Source organism: Lissotriton vulgaris, chromosome 8, assembly GCF_964263255.1.
Source record: "Lissotriton vulgaris chromosome 8, aLisVul1.2, whole genome shotgun sequence".
Classification (NCBI taxonomy): domain Eukaryota; kingdom Metazoa; phylum Chordata; class Amphibia; order Caudata; family Salamandridae; genus Lissotriton; species Lissotriton vulgaris.
The window spans coordinates 1,333,045,600-1,333,062,110 of NC_141696.1; positions in this window are offsets into that span (position 1 = coordinate 1,333,045,600).

Here is a 16,511-nt window from a genome sequence, read left to right on the forward strand (position 1 = left end):
AGTAAGAAGGTAGCCACCTCCAATGATAGCCAGGTGGGATGTTTCCAAGGCATATACCCCCTTTACCTTACTACTTTCTTAAAGACCCCCTCGGGTGAATTATGTCACAACAGACCTTATAACCCACCTAAGCATCATGAAACAAAGCAACATTCTAGAATGCCTACTGTTGGTGATGTTTAGAACTGGGTAAAGGCAACTGTTTTTCTCCACAATGGACACCCCTTTAAAAAACAATCCACACTCCTGTTGACCTCTGAGCATGTGAGCTGGTCTCGATTCCAAAGTCACCTGAATGCACGTCTGACCTGCTGTCCCACCCCACACCCCTTACTTGTGATAGCAAGCAGGGAAAAAAACCCTAGACCAGTGGTTCTTAACCTTTTGACTTCTGTGGATGCCGAATACATCAATATGGAAATCCGTGAAACCCCCACTGGAATAATATTGAAATTCAGGGACCCCCTATCGAATTATTATGGAATCTGGGGACCCCTACCTATGCAATTTTGATTTTTTGATCCACATAAAAATACACCAAAATATGGAAACAAGATAAAGTATTTAATTTACAAATCAATATTAAAAAATAAAAATTTTAAATAGGAATGTTGGCGCTTTCTAAATTCAATTTAGGCCAGCCATTGTCCTATTTGACAGTACTGTTCCCACAAATCAATCTGAAGATACAAACTTACTTTTAGCCAGAATTTCAAATTCCTTCACATTTAAGGAACATTTTGCATTTTCCATCTTTACATTTTGCTTTTTCCCTTAAATACACCTTATTACCGACCTGGACCAGGGGCCAGGACTTATGCCCAAAAAGTCTCCTCCCTAATGCCCATTATACAATATTCCTAAAACCAGCTGCTTAATTTGCGAGGTATGGTGAGCATTGATTGTAGCTTACTATGTCCTTTACAGGCTAACTCTTTATGCAGTGGTTGTAACTACTGTTTTAATAGTCATAGTTTAAACATGGGCATTAGGCCTACTATTGAAGGTGCTAGTGATCAGGAACTGCCGGAAAATTCCCCAAGTAACAACAAAATTCGCAATTTTTGGAGTATTAATTGTCGCTCCCTCCCTAAACATTAGGAGGACATCTTTATTTGCTAAACAGTGAATAACCTGATGCTATTTTTTTGACTGAAACCTGGTTGAATGATAGCTCAGACCCGGATGTGGCGACTACCCTCCCCCACAATTATACTAAAATAAGGAGCAATAGAATCCTTAGGAAAGGTGGAGGGAATGCGATTATTTTTAAAGGAAGCTATTCTTGTAAATTGGAGGATTTTCCTCTGACAGACTGCGAGGCTGCCCTTTTTAAACTCACTCTTTCCCCCCAGTTTACTTTATCCGGGGCACTGATTTACTGTCCCCCAGAACCGGCTGGTTCTTCGGTGTCCCTACCTCCAGATTTGATAGCCCCTTGGCTACTCAAATTGGCTAATTTTATGGTTTTAGGCGATTTAAACCTTCACTTTGAAAGTAATGAATGTTCTGCAAGTAAGGCACTGATTGCAGATTTTTCTGCGTTGAATCTACCTCTCTGTAATAAAGGCCCTACACACATAGCTGGGCATTTATTGGACCCTATTTTTTCTAATTTGTCTGATATCAATTGTCCTCCTGCACTGCCCTTATGTTGGTCCGACCACTTTGCGGTTAAGTTTCAATACAGAACTCAACCAATATTGGCCTCATTGTCGCCTGGTATATTGGCCGGTCCAGGAACTGGGGAAAACTGGACATAGAAAATTGTAATCAATTATTGTTAAGCAATGTCCCTTGTCTTAATTCGATATCACTTTCTTCTTTCGGACAGTATTTATAACTGGACTGCCACTGCATCTAATGCATGCCTCCCACCCTCTGTGAAAAAAATTAATAATCACCGTTCTCCTGCCCCCTGGTTTACAGAGCAGTTAAAATCTGAAAAAAGAAAGTGTAAAGCCATGGAAAGAAGTTGGAGAAGGAATTACTCCTCTGGATCTAAAAGTATTTACAAAGCTACGCTGAAAAAATATCATGCCTTATTTAAAATAGCACAAGCCGATTATGTCTCTTCCACTATCTTGGGGGCAAAGAATTGTCCCCGCACTCTATTTTCTATGGTTAAGAAGCTAGATGGCTTAGGCACTCAACCTAGCCCGCCTGTTCTTGATGAACTACAATGTAGCACTCTTGCTAACTTCTTCATAAATAAAGTAGAACAATTTTACCTGACATTAGGGGAACCAGTGTGTCGTTTCCGGCTCTGCCTAGTCCTGCTCCTGTACCCAATGTTATTGTAAAGCAAAATGATGCCTAGGACTCTGCTAGCACAATGTTATTTCAAGGATGGGACCACTTAATTATCGCATCCTATACCCAATACATTGTATTTGGATGAATCAAATTTTATATTTCATTTCCTCGGGTAACCCAACCCTATATAAAGAACAGCAAATGCTTTTCTTATGTGTTTGGTTTTCAATTTAATTGAATCAGACTTCTTATTCATTTGAGTCTATTTTTGACACATTTAGACAAACAAATATATATATATATACACATCACGTTTTACATATATACATATACAGTACATACAAACAATAATAAACTGGTATTGCGGTATATTCTGATAGCCCAATTTTTTACATAGGATGCTAGCTCCTAGTATATAGCCTCAGCATTCCATATACAGTAAGCTCCTCCAGTCCTATTTACAAAGAGTGTAACAGATCGTTTTTAATTTTTTGATCCGTTCAATGTCCTTTTTACTCCTTGTGAAACCAATTGTTTCGTTTATAATTTTCAATATTTTGGCTGGGGTCTTCTCTCAAACAAAGGTGTCGACGCGTTTCAGCCCACTAACTTTGGGCCTCATCAGGACTTGGGCTAGTGCAATAATCCGTACCTTACAGGTATCCTAGGGCTTCCCTATAGGTATTCATGTGGTTGGTAGCCCTTTAAAGCGTATCCGGCGTCCCAGCATCTCAAGTGTCTTTCCGTGGGTATTCTGCTGTTTTGACTCACTTTGCACAGCGCGGGGCGGCTTTCCCTGTCTCTCTTCCTGTACCCAATGTTAGTACCAAAAACGGGTATGGCTCTAATCAGTAAGGCTGAGCCCTAAACACTACACAACAAGAAACAATGCCAGTACTGATTATTACTCTAAACCATTTGCCCTAAATGCATAGACCATACGCATTTGGAAGCTCATTAGTAGCTTTTTTATTCAAATGTACACTATTTTGTCTCAAAAAGGTTCAATACTTTTTACAATATAAAAAAGACAATACAAAAAATGGGATAAATTGTGGACAAAGGGGTTAATGGAAAATCATACAACCATTCATTCACTCAACCACATTTGCATTTAGACAACATACCTCTCACATACAACCTATTAGGTACACACACAACAAGGGTAAATGACTAAACCACTTGAAGAGCACCTGGACTGCCAATACAAACAATTACCAACAATATTTTTTCTTATGTACAACAAGTGCTAATCAATACAACTGTACAGTTTAAACACAAGATCATCTTATTAATTCAGTGTGACACTGTCACAACTCATTAGAAAAAAGACAATTTGGCAGAACCAATGGTCTACGCGTTTCGAATCCCTACAGTCTTGGGATTCTCCTCAGGACCACAACAATCTATAAAGAAAAATAAAGAAAAAATGTCTGACTCAATCCTATTTGAAAATCACAGAGCACTATCCACTGCTCTAGAGCAACAACTTACCAGTACCACAGAAACCGCAGAGGCTTAATTTCAAAATGATCTTAACCGGTGATTCTATAAAAGAAGAAGGAAGGGTATAGAAATAGCCAAGAAAATCAAATAAATGCCAACGTCCATCAGTATGCCCATTAAGCAGGTATGACCTTGCTTCTCTAGCCATAGTTCATATTTGGGTCATACTCTTACCTAATTGCATCCCCCAATGTCCAGCTTCTTTTTGGATTTGAATCACTCGAAAGACACAGTCCGGGCGACAGCGCCTTATCTAAAGATAGAAGAGACACAGATTGCAGCCTCATGGTGCAAAAGTGTAGACTTAATGTTAGAAAAGCATGGCGTCCCTCTTACCTCCAAACGCTCACCGGTATGGAGATTTCTAGTCTTCTTTTTGGTTTTTTGATTTCGTGCTAAAAGCAGATAGAAAATACGAATAAAAAACCAGCCCTGTTTAGAGGCAGACGATTAGCAATATCCCCGACGAACGTGGTGTCAACTTACTGAGTATTACTTATTCTTCCACACGAAAATTTTTGAGAGAAAGAATAAACCTATGATTGTACGCCAAGTCTGTGTCACTACATTTTGCCCGAATTCGAATAAATTGAAACAAGTAATTTCCCAAAACTGGCACCTAATTAAGAACTTAGACACCTGTTAAGTGTCTCCACCGCTTTTTGCATTCAAGAAGGAAACCAGCATATCTAACCATATTGTAAGAGTAGCCATTCAAAAGGACCCGAAACCAACATTAAGACAACTAATGGGTCTCTCACCGATTTTAGGCCATCATAAATGCGGCACATGTGTATGCTGTGAACTCACAGTAGAAGGCTCTCTGTTTAAACATCATGGAATTTTCTGGAAACATGAAACGTTCAGCAATTGCAAAACTAAAAATGTAATCTATGGTTTAACATGTCCGTGTGGATTACTATACATTGGGAAAACCAACCAAGAAGTACGACAAAGAATCTCCCAGCATAAATCAAGAATTAAAACAAATGTCGAGACAGCTCCACTTGTAAATCATTGGAGAAAGAAGGCACACAGTGTAAATGACTTGAGATGGACAGTCATCTCCAAGGTTAAAAGAGATCCCCATGGGGAAATATAGAATTGAAACTGGCTCAGAGGGAGGCACTCTTGATTGTAAAATTTGACACAGCTGTGTCAGGTCTTAATGAGATTTCGGAAATTTACAAATTGTAATTGTGGCTTTTTCTGGACATACATGTTGCAATATTTAAACATGAGTTTCCGCTTCGGTTAGTTAAATACAGTTGTTCATACTGGTACGTTGTGTTTGTGAGATAGAGCATACATATTTTTATGAAAGATAGTTTTCATTCCACCTTGAGAAGGTGTTATTATGGCCTAATAGCCCTTGTAGATTTTAAGAAACTTTTCCCTGTCTGAGTTCACATTGAATGACACTCCAACAGTCCATACAGATGTCGAGACAATAGACCGCTTGCATAGATCTAACCCCACCGTAATGATAAGCATTCTAAACATGAGGTGTTGGATTCACCCCCGACATAAAACCGTTCGCACATACTTATGCCCACCGAAATGATAAGCATTTGAAACGAGGTAATAGCGTTTACGACCGTATTGGGAGATGCTATATATTATGGATACTATGTTAGAGCTCCATCTCCATATATTCGGTGCAATTTCTGCACTACAGACGTATATTTAATGGCTAGACTTCAGCCTCCATAAGTCCCTGGTGCAGCAGTCTATAAGATTGTGCTTAACGTAGAAGGAAAATTGCAGCATATATTCAAATGAAAAACAGGTCTTATAGTGTGAAACATTAGAAATATAAGAAATTTGGCCTATCACGGACTTTAAACTCTGTTGCAATATAATTTTCTGCTTCAGGACTATAACGCGCATGCGCTAATTGTCATCAAAAACTAGAATTCACATGAACTCTGCGGTTGAGATTGACGCCATCATTTATGCCGAGGTTCGTTTGTTGATCAACTCAGCGGTCCCGATTTTTTTTGTGTGGAAGAATAATAATACTCGGTAAGTTGACACCATATCGTCTGGGATATTGCTAATCGTCTGCCTCTAAACAGGGCTGGTTTTTTATTCGTATTTTTGATCTGCTTTTAGCACGAAAACAAAAAACAAAAAACAAGCGAAAAGAAGGCTAGAAATCTCTACGCAGGCTGGCGTTTGGCGGTAAGAGGGACGCCATGCTTTTCTAACATTTTGTAAATAACAGGCTTATTCAGTCTACACTTTTGCACCATGAGGCTGCAATCTGTGTCTCTTCTATCTTTAGATAAGGCCCAGCCGCCCGTACTGTGTCTTTCGAGTGATTCAAATCCAAAAAGAAGCTGGACATTGGGGGATGCAATTAGGTAAGAGTATGACCCAAAAATGAACTATGGCTAGAGAAGCAGGGTCATGCCTGCTTAATGGGCATACTGATGGACGTTGGCATTTATTTGATTTTCTTGGCTATTTCTATACCCTTCCTTCTTCTTTTATAGAATCACCGGTTAAGATAATTTTTAAATTAAGCCTCTGCGGTTTCTGTGGTACTGGTAAGTTGTTGAGCTAGAACAGTGGGTAGTGCTCTGTGATTTTCAAATAGGATTGAGTCAGACATTTTTTCTTTATTTTTCTTTTCAGATTTTTGTGGTCCTGAGGAGAATCCCAAGACTGTAGGGATTCGAAACGCGTAGACCATCGGTTCTGCCAAATTGTATTTTTTTCTAATGAGTTGTGAAAGTGTCACACTGAATTAATAAGATGATCTTGTGTTTAAACGGTACAGTTGTATTGATTATCACTTGTTGTACATAAGAAAAAATATTGTTGGTAATTGTTTGTGTTGGCAGTCCAGGTGCTCTTCAAGTGGTTTTGTCATTTACCCTTGTTGTGTGTGTACCTAGTAGGTTGTATGTGAATGGTATGTTGTGTAAATGCAAATGTGGTTGAATGAATGAATGGTTGTGTGATTTTCCATTAACCCCTTTGTCCACAATTTATCCCATTTTTTGTCTTGTCTTTTTTACATTGTAAAAAGTATTGAATCTTTTTGAGACAAAATAGTGTACATTTGAATAAAAAAGCTACTAATGAGCTTCCAAATGCATATGGTCTATGCATTTAGGGCAAATGGTTTTTAGTAATAATCAGTACTGGCATTGTTTCTTGTTGTGTACTACCTGTATCCAATGTGGCAGCTGAACCCCTGCTGAAATTAGAGAAGTGGTTACCTCTGGATATTGGTTCTTTTATAAAAATTCTGGCGAGTATCAAATCAGGCTCTCCCTGCGACCCTCTCCCGGCTTCAGTGCTCCTGAAAATGGAACAGCCCGCTTTGAGAGTTGTTATGAAGTTACTTAATGCCTCTCTTAGCGATGCAGTGATGCCATCTGTCTGGAAACATGCAATGGTCTTGCCTTTGCTGAAAAAGTTAAATTCGGATCCTGCTAAGCCAACTAATTTTAGGCCTATTTCCCTGCTCCCTGTGTTTTCCAAAGCTTTGGAAAAACATGTGAACGCCCAATTGTCTGCGCTTGTGGAATCCTCTAATTCTTTGTACTCCTCCCAGTCAGGCTTTAGAGCAGGGTTCTCAACTGAGACTACCCTGTTGGGCGTCATGGAAATGTTACCCCAGCGTTTGGATGCAGGGGATACAGTGGCCCTTAAAATATCAGATCTAAGCGCCACATTTGATACAGTTTCTCATACTGTACAAATAAAAGTCTCTACATGCTCTGGGCATTTCTGGATCGGCAGTTGGCTGGTTGTCCTCTTTTTTATCTGAGCGAACATCCCAAGTCTTCTCCTTCAGGGCCGCTTCTAAGTCTTATACTTCCCCGTACGGGGTGCCACAGGGCTCAATTTTGAGTCCGCTTTTTTTCAACATCTATGTGCAACCTCTGGCACGAAGAAGCAGGGATGGCACTTTTTTCGTACGCCGATGACACTCAGATCATCTTTTCCTTATCAGATGACAAGGGAAAGGGTCCTTCTACCCTGCAATTGGGCTTGCGTAATATTGCATCGTGGATGCAATCTAACCTGCTCAAGCTCAATTAGGAAAATACGGAGGTTCTCATTTTTGGTAAAAATACAGAACATTGGGGCCCCCAACATTGACGGTTGAAATGGGGCCTTTACCTATGCCCTCCTCTCAGGTACGCAATCTTGGCTTTATTATCGACTATAAATTGTCAGTGAAACAACAGGCAGTACAAACTGCGTCCACGTGTTTTACCATCCTCAGATGGTTGAAGAAAACCATTTGGATGCTCCCTGTTGTCGCCCAAAGGACAGTAGTCCAGGCACTTGTAACATCTTGCCTGGACTACAGAAACATCCTTTTTTTGGGTGCAAACAGGGATGTGCTGCCTAAGCTTCAGGTGGTGCAGAATTCTGCAGCCAGATTGCTGTGCAGACTTCCTAGAATGTCCAGCATGCCTAATGCCCTGGGAGAATTGCATTGGCTCAGGGTGGAAAACCGTACAAAATTCAAAGACCTGTGCTATATGTTTAGAATCAAGAATGGCTCTGCACCCAAATACTTGCAAGATCTGGTACGTCCATATCATCCCGCCAGCCTGTTACGTTCCTCCACGGAAGAGAAATTCGAAATTCCCAGGTTCAAATTGGTGAGAATGGGAGGTCGCTCCTTCTCCTTTCTTGGCCCTACCCTGTGTAACTCTTTACCTGACGTGATGTGGAAAGAGAATTTGTAGCCCAATTTTCGCAAGCAATTAAAAACTTTTCAGAGTTTCTTTCAGGACCTGCGCTGGGAAACCCTTGTTGGGTAGCTGTGCGCATTAGAAAAATAAATTAACAACATTGAGACGCTCATTTTATTTAATTTGCTAAGCAGTGGCGGACCCCCTGAAAAATGAGTCGCGGTCCCTCAGGGCTCCCAGACGACAGGTTAAGAACCACTGTGTTAGAATAGTGACTGTGCAGATAGTTTAGTCATTTTGAGCTACGATTCCCTTCCGTAATTCTGAGTGCAATTCTAGTATTACCACTGTAGCCAAAGTTCATTCTAGAGGAAAGTATGTGAAACTGTATTATTACTGTGTTTTGTGTTCTGTACAGTGCTCACTCTGCTCCAAGGCTGCTCCATTGTGCTTATATGGTCAGGATAAAAGGGATTCAGATAAGTGGGCTAGGACTGCGGTGACTTGGCGTCAGGAAAGTCACGGTATTTCTCCAGCTGTCCTGGCAGATTTCAGAAATATTAGCACGTCCTGATTTTTGGAGACACTCGACCGAAAGCAGAAGGATGCACGTTTGTTATGTTTTCCATGATGGGACGAGTTAGCAGTTTTATCAAAAAATGTTGACCTGGCTTGTTCTCTGTGCCGAACAGGGGCCTTCATCTAAATTAAATGGAACCGGGGCATGGTCTGGTCACGAGAGAAGATGGCCACCTGAACCGGAATATGCCCCTCGGGCCCAGCCACTCAGCGTATTACCATACCGCACCAGGATACTTCTCCTGACCACCACTGCCCTTTCTCCTCCCACCAACACAGCATTCACCCCAGCTTGCATGACGTAGACACTCATCCACTTTACCCTAGCCACTGCCCGCCCTCCTGAAGGGGCCCCTACGTCGCGGCAGCGCCCCAACGAGCTTAGACCTGCAGTTTAAAGATTAGGATTGCCAATGCTGCTCCCCACCAAGTCGCAATACCCCTTCTGGCCTTACATCCAGGCCTACATCTCGGCCGACGACGACCACGGCTGCACCACCAGACTGTAACACTTCCTCTGCGTTCCAGGACCCCCCCATTCTTTTCCTTTACCTACTCTCCCTCCCTCACCCTCCTCCCCTCCTCTCACCCTACTGCCCCAAACCGCCTCCTCTCCTCTTCTCTTTACACCTCCATCCGAGCATCCTTACATGTAAATACACCTCCCCTCCGTACGCATTACCCCGGACGCCCACCCCCCACGCACACGCAGAAGGTGGGAACTACCCCTGCTGCCCTCCAACGCACTCTCCACTCCACCGAGGGCTCTTAATATACCTTTCAAGGCCACCTGTCACTGCCAGTTCCTGTCTACTTCCTCAACATGGACGCCACCCACCCTCTCCGTGGGGTAACATGGAATATTCATGGACCCACACATTACATCAAAAGGAAAAGAGTACTCTCTTACCTTCAATCAAAGAGGGTGGATGTAGCACTATTGCAGGAAACACATCTAGACGCCCTAGAGTCTGTCTGGGAAGTTACGCAGTGACTGGGTGGGTAAGGTGATCTACTGTTGTATAGGGGAGGCACCCCAGAAACGGTACCCACCCGGAAATGCAGGGTAGCGATCCTCATATGCAAATCTCTCCCGGCCATGGTATTGAAGACGTGGTAGACTCAAATGTACAATACGCATTTGCCAAGCTGTGTATAGGGGAGGCCTATGTCTTCATTGGATCAGTCTATGCACCGACTGGAGCGAAAAAATAATTCCTTCTTCAACTAAACCGCCTACTGGTGGAAGTAATGATTCAGAAAAGAGGGTGGGGACGGCTGAAATGCCAGAAACCGGTCCCCGGAAGCTTGTCTCCTTTCCAGGGAAGAATTGGCTTGGTAGTCTGGTCTTCCCTGTTCCCATGATGCACTGGGCCAGGGAAAGACTAATTTGCATGTAGCCAGGTTCTGAGCTGGGATGGTGCAGTGAGCCAAAAAACGGTGATGGATCAAGCCCTGATCTTTGGACTGGGTAAGAGTGGTCTGCTTAATTCAGACACTCTGTTCATCACCACCCCCTTTTCTGAATCGTTTTTGGCCACTATAGGTGTGGCAGGGTATACTCAGACATGAGTCCCTTGCTCACTGCACCATCAGGATTCAAGCAAGCCGGCCCGACGACGGCTGAAATGCCAGAAACCGGTCCCCGGAAGCTTGTCTCCTTTCCAGTGAAGAATTGGCTTGGTAGTCTGGTCTGCCCTGTTCCTATGATGCACTGGGCTAGGGACAGACTAATTTGCATGTAGCCAGGTTCTGAGCTGGGATGGTGCAGTGAGCTAAAAAACGGTGATGGATCAAGCCCTGATCTTTGGACTGGGTAAGAGTGGTCTGCTTAATTCAGACACTCTGTTCATCACCACCCCCTTTTCTGAATCGTTTTTGGCCACTATAGGTGTGGCAGGGTATACTCAGACATGAGTCCCTTGCTCACTGCACCATCAGGATTCAAGCAAGCCGGGCCGACGACGGCTGAAATGCCAGAAACCGGTCCTCGGAAGCTTGTCTCCTTTCCAGTGAAGAATTGGCTTGGTAGCCTGGTCTGCCCTGTTCCCATGATGCACTGGGCCAGGGACAGACTAATTTGCATGTAGCCAGGTTCTGACTGGGATGGTGCAGTGAGCTAAAAAATGGTGATGGATCAAGCCCTGATCTTTGGACTGGGTAAGAGTGGTCTGCTTAATTCAGACACTCTGTTCATCACCACCCTCTTTTCTGAATCGTTACTGGTGGAAGTAGGCGCGTCGCAGTATGTTATTGGTGTGAACTGGAACTTGGTGAGGGACCCAGTTCTGCACAGAACGGGCCCCCTCAACAGAGTCAACGCCGCGGACAGAGCTCTAATGGTCGACATACTGGCAGACAACGGACTGTTTGACCACTGGTGCCTCTGTCACCCGGCTGACGCACCCCAAGGCATGCTCTCCTGCTTGGACTATTTCATGGTCTCCTAATGGACAGTGCAACTAGTACGAGAATCCCACATTCTAGAAGCAGCACTTTGTGATCACCCTCTGGCCCTCCAATCACTGGAAGTGGGACCGGCCAGACCGGGCCGCATACCCTGTCCCATGAATATACAGTACTATTAGACACCTCAGAGTAAATCTCAATTGCGAGCGCATCTCCAGGGGTATCTCTCCACCAACCAGGGATCCCTAGACTCGGGCAGGATCCTCTGGGTTGCAGTAAAAGCTACCATTTGGGGCCAGTTAATGCAGGACACAGCGCAGGCCAATAGGCAAACAGTGGCTCGGCATAAGGAGCTAGAAAAGGAAATTTTGTCCTATACCTGCTTATATACAGATTATAGAGCAGGCACGCATGGCGCTAAATAGCCTCTGCACCTCCAACGCAGAATATGACTTAGAAAAGAATGAAAGGGAGACACTACGAGCAGAGCGAAAAGGCAGGAAGGCTACTGGCGGGACAGCTACACCAAAGGGAAGCTGCCATGGCCATACCGGCTATACAGTCAGCTGGAGGGACAACACTTACCCGTCCTCAAGATATTGTGAGCAAATTTGCTCAGTTCTACCAGACTCTCTACACCCCAGGGATGCAGGCCAATGAGGCTAAACTAGCCACTATCCTCACAGAGGCACCTCTCCCCAGCCACTTAGACAAGAGCAGAGAACTTCTCGAGGGAGAGATCAGAAAGGAGGAGATTGCACACGCAATAGCGAACCTACCCTATCACAAAGCCCCCAGCCAGGACAGCTTTCCAATTGAGTTTAATCGCTGGGCTGGGGAGGGAGTGGCTAACACACTGCATGCTGCATTCCAAGAGGCAGAGCGCACATCCTTTCTAGGTCCCCTCTCTAATAAAGCTGTGGTTGCCGTCCTACCTAAGCCTGGGAAGGATCCCACACTGTGCGGCAGCTTCTGCCCTATATCACTGCTGAACTGCAATATCAAAATTCTGGCTAGCATCCTGGCCTCCGCAAATTCTTGCCCTCTCTGGTACACTACACACAAGTAGAATTCGTACCCGACCGCTCCTCCAGAAATGCCTGCGTACCTTGGCCCATACTTTATGGTCTGCCAAAAGTCTTCGTACTGTCGCACTGGCACTGTCACGCGACGCGGAGAAAGCGTTTGACCGCATCGAGTGGGATTATCTTTTTAAAGTAATGGCACAATTTGGACTGGGAGATCAATTCAGCACCAAAGTATGACTGCTATACGACAACCCCACGCCCAAGTAAATTGCAGGGGCTTTGTTTCTGACCCGTTTCCGATCTGTCTGGGGACGCACCAGGGATTCCCCCTCTCCCCACTCCTCTTTCTCGTGGCTATGGAGTCCCTGGCATCTACCATATGCCAATCGGCCAACGTCACAGGCATACGCCTCCCAATGGGAGATTCCAAACTCTATTTGTATGCAGACGATATCGTGCTTACTCTCACGGACCTTTCCCGCTCTCTACTTTCCCTGCTCCAAATAATAAACGACTTTTCATCCTTCTCCGGTTACAAAATAAACTGGGACAAAAGTGAAGATATCTCTACTTTCCCTGCTCCAAATAATAAACAACTTTTCATCCTTCTCCTATCTCAGATGGAAATGCAAATGTGGCCATATACAGATTCCCCTTCCACTGGCAACCCTCGAGCCTCAAATACCTGGGTGTCTTGGTGAACAAAGGGATGGAGGCGATGGTCGCGGAAAATTTAAACCCCCTACTCACTCAGATGCAACACAATTTTGAAAAATGAAAGGTGCTGGGCTCTCTATGTGGGGCAGAGTACAAGTCCTACATATGGTCACACTCCCCCGTTTCATATATACCCTGGGCATGCTTCCCCTACAGGTACCTCTGGCCACACTGCATTTAATGGATTCCAGGATAAAATCCTTCCTGTGTGGTTCCTCGAGGCCCCGCTTGGGTGCGCTGAAACTGAAAGCTTGCCACTCCTGCGGGGGACTAAGCCTTCCATCAGTAGAACCCTTTGCCCTTGCACTGCAGCTCTCTCAAATGGCGTATATGCTGCCAGGTACCCATGAGGTGCCTCATTGGGTGCAAGAGGCGCATCGGCTGTTGGGCTCGAACCCACGACTCCACGAGAAAGCCCACAAATGGGGAAATGCAGGCATACATATCAATGGGCAGCCACTGTCCTGGCCCCTGTGGGAGACAGCAGGCATCCACACCCTGGATCAGCTCCTCCTCAATGGGGACCTCAAGACATTTGAGAAACTATGAGAGGAATTTGGCCTTCCCATACTGCAGTCCTCGAAACACATGCAGCTCCAACACTGTCTGCGGAAATGCCTAGTACCACACCCTTAGTCACTACCAATCTAGCCATTGGTATCATACCTCCGCACTTGGGGGACACACAAAGAAGTTACGTCCGGCTTGTACGGAGTACACACCTCCCGCCTTTTCTCGCAACCCCTGTCACAAGCCCTTCGCACCAGATGGTAAACCCAGCTTTTGGTCTCCTATGAAGAGGATGAGTGGTCGGAGCTTTTAGAAGACCTGCACTGAGGCGCCCGGGAGGCAAGACTGAAATTCTGGCTGTTTAAATCCTACATGGGTGTTACTGGTCCCCGCGAAACTGCACAGGGCAGGCCTACTCCAGCATGCAAACTGTTGGAGATGCGCAAATATAACTTGCGACACGACCCATATCATATGCGAATGTCCCTCAGTGCAGCCTTTCTGGGCCTACGTGGGCTAGACCCTGAGCACCACTACACCGCTGCACCTGCCACTCAGTACAGCTGCTATTCTTCTGCACGACCTGCGGCACTCCCCAGAGTTGTCAAAGTCGCAACGCCGACTCTAACACACAGCACTTGCCACAGCTAAGGTTTGTATCCAACGTCAATGGAGATCACCGACCCCAGCTTCACACGAGGCCTGGCTAGTGGCCATGATCCACACAGCCTCCCAAGAGCGAGTCATCTTCAACATCCAGGACCAGTCTGAACTATTCCTTCAAGATGGGTGCTTTTCCTACATACAGAGAGCGACAGTGAGGGGCACCCCACAACGGGGGACCCAACCCAGACAACTGCAACAATGTTAACGGATGACTTGAAAACCACACTGCGTGTGGCTACCCCACACACTGGAGACCCTTCCCGCCTCACATTATCAGCACTCCAGCAGGCACATAGAGTACCAGCCTCCCCCTCTTTCTCCTGCACATGCCTCCTACAGCCCAGACATGCAAAGACTGCCACACTCTATCCACCCTTCATCTCCAATTGCCCTGCACCCTTTGAGGCTTGGACACCACTGCATCTTATTTCACCCCATGCATGTGCCCCCCTTACCTCCCTTCCTCCCTACCCCTCTCTATCCCATCACCCTTCCCTACTCCTACCCTTCCCTGTGATTGCCCCCCCTCAACTCCTGCCCTCCCCTTCCCCCTTTACCCTATTCCCCTGGCACCGCGGCCCAACAGGCGTATATTAACCAAGTCCCACCCGGGTATCGAGACGAGAGTCCCCAGAAGGAGAGGAAGTACAACACCCTCCCCCCCATGCCCCTAACCCCCCAGGTATTGCCAACACAACTTTAAAGCAGGGTCACTACAATCCCTCGTACCTCACACCACAGCCGACACATAGCAGAGGTGCCCCCCCACATCACCTGTCATGCCCCCTACCAGCTTGCATACTTCGCACACAGTCCCCCTACGCCTAGGGCCCGGCATGGCCCCAACATGAAGTAGGAAATAAAAGTCTGCAGGGCTCCTTATGCTACCGCGGATACCTCTAGTCTCCCCTCCCTCACCCATCCCTGGACACAGAATGATCAACATCTGAAACGCTGAAACAGGCAATTCTCCCAGGACGCGCTATTCTCCCTTCCACTACCCCCTTCCCCCACCCTCCTACACTATAGATATCTCCCTCAGTTTCCAAGAGGCATACGCCACACATGCTCTTGGTGCACTATCTAATATGGCCATTGTACCTCTGTGGCCGATGCTGTTCTTTTCATGATGTTCTCTTTTAAAATTGCTAATAAAGAATTGCAACACAAAAAATAAATTTAAATGGAACACTTTATGCCACTTTGCTCATCGAAAGAAAATGGCAAGGTTAACAACGAGGCCATTGAACAAGTAAGATCAAAACTGAGAGGAAAAATGAACATAACACATTGAGGCATATTTACAAGGGGATATCACCATCAGAATATCACTTTTAGTGACTTCTGGTGGCAATATCCGCTTCTCCTTATGTACAAGTTAGCGTTAAGCCACTTACGGTGGCTTAACGCCACCTTGTAAATAAGGCCCCTTTTCACACTTTACTTAGCAGGAAAGGGGCGTTCAATGGGTGGTGTAGTGGGCATTCCGCCGCAACACTCAGTGCTTTATGACGCTGCCCCATATTTACAAGGCTAGGACAGCACCAAAAACAAAGACCTGGTCTTAGACTGGTGATACGAGGAGAAATAATTAATTTCTCCTTGTTTTTCGCTCTTTCCATGTGTGCTGCATTCTACAGTGCATATAGGGAAAGATTGCCCCTGCAGTTCAGAAACCCTTGCAACATGGCACAAGGGTTCCTTCGCTGGCGCTAGGCAACTTTATTAATGCCAGCGCTAAGGGAAATGCAGGAGTGTGCCATATTTTTGTAAATACAGTGCATCCCTGCGTTTTAAAAATGTTGGAGCGTGGATACCAATTTTGGAGTAACATCGCGCTCCATCATTTTGTTGTAAATATCCTCATTGTCTTAGAGGAGGGGTGTCCACCAGCAAAGTATTTCTTCAAATTTCCATAAAACAATGGTGTTCTATGAAATATCAAGGAATGAACATTCTCAGCCCAGCTAAATTCCAATAATGGATGTCATTCGGGATGGCCGTGCTACCATGGCTTGGCCTAGGGCACCCCTGGTGTTTAATTGCTATCAAGGCACAAGTCCTAAAAAAAAGAAGTGGAGAGACTAACCAAGTTAGGTAGTATGCGAATGATATTATGGGGCATGATATCACCTTGTGTGACATCACAGCAAGTGACATCGCATGTAGAATCACA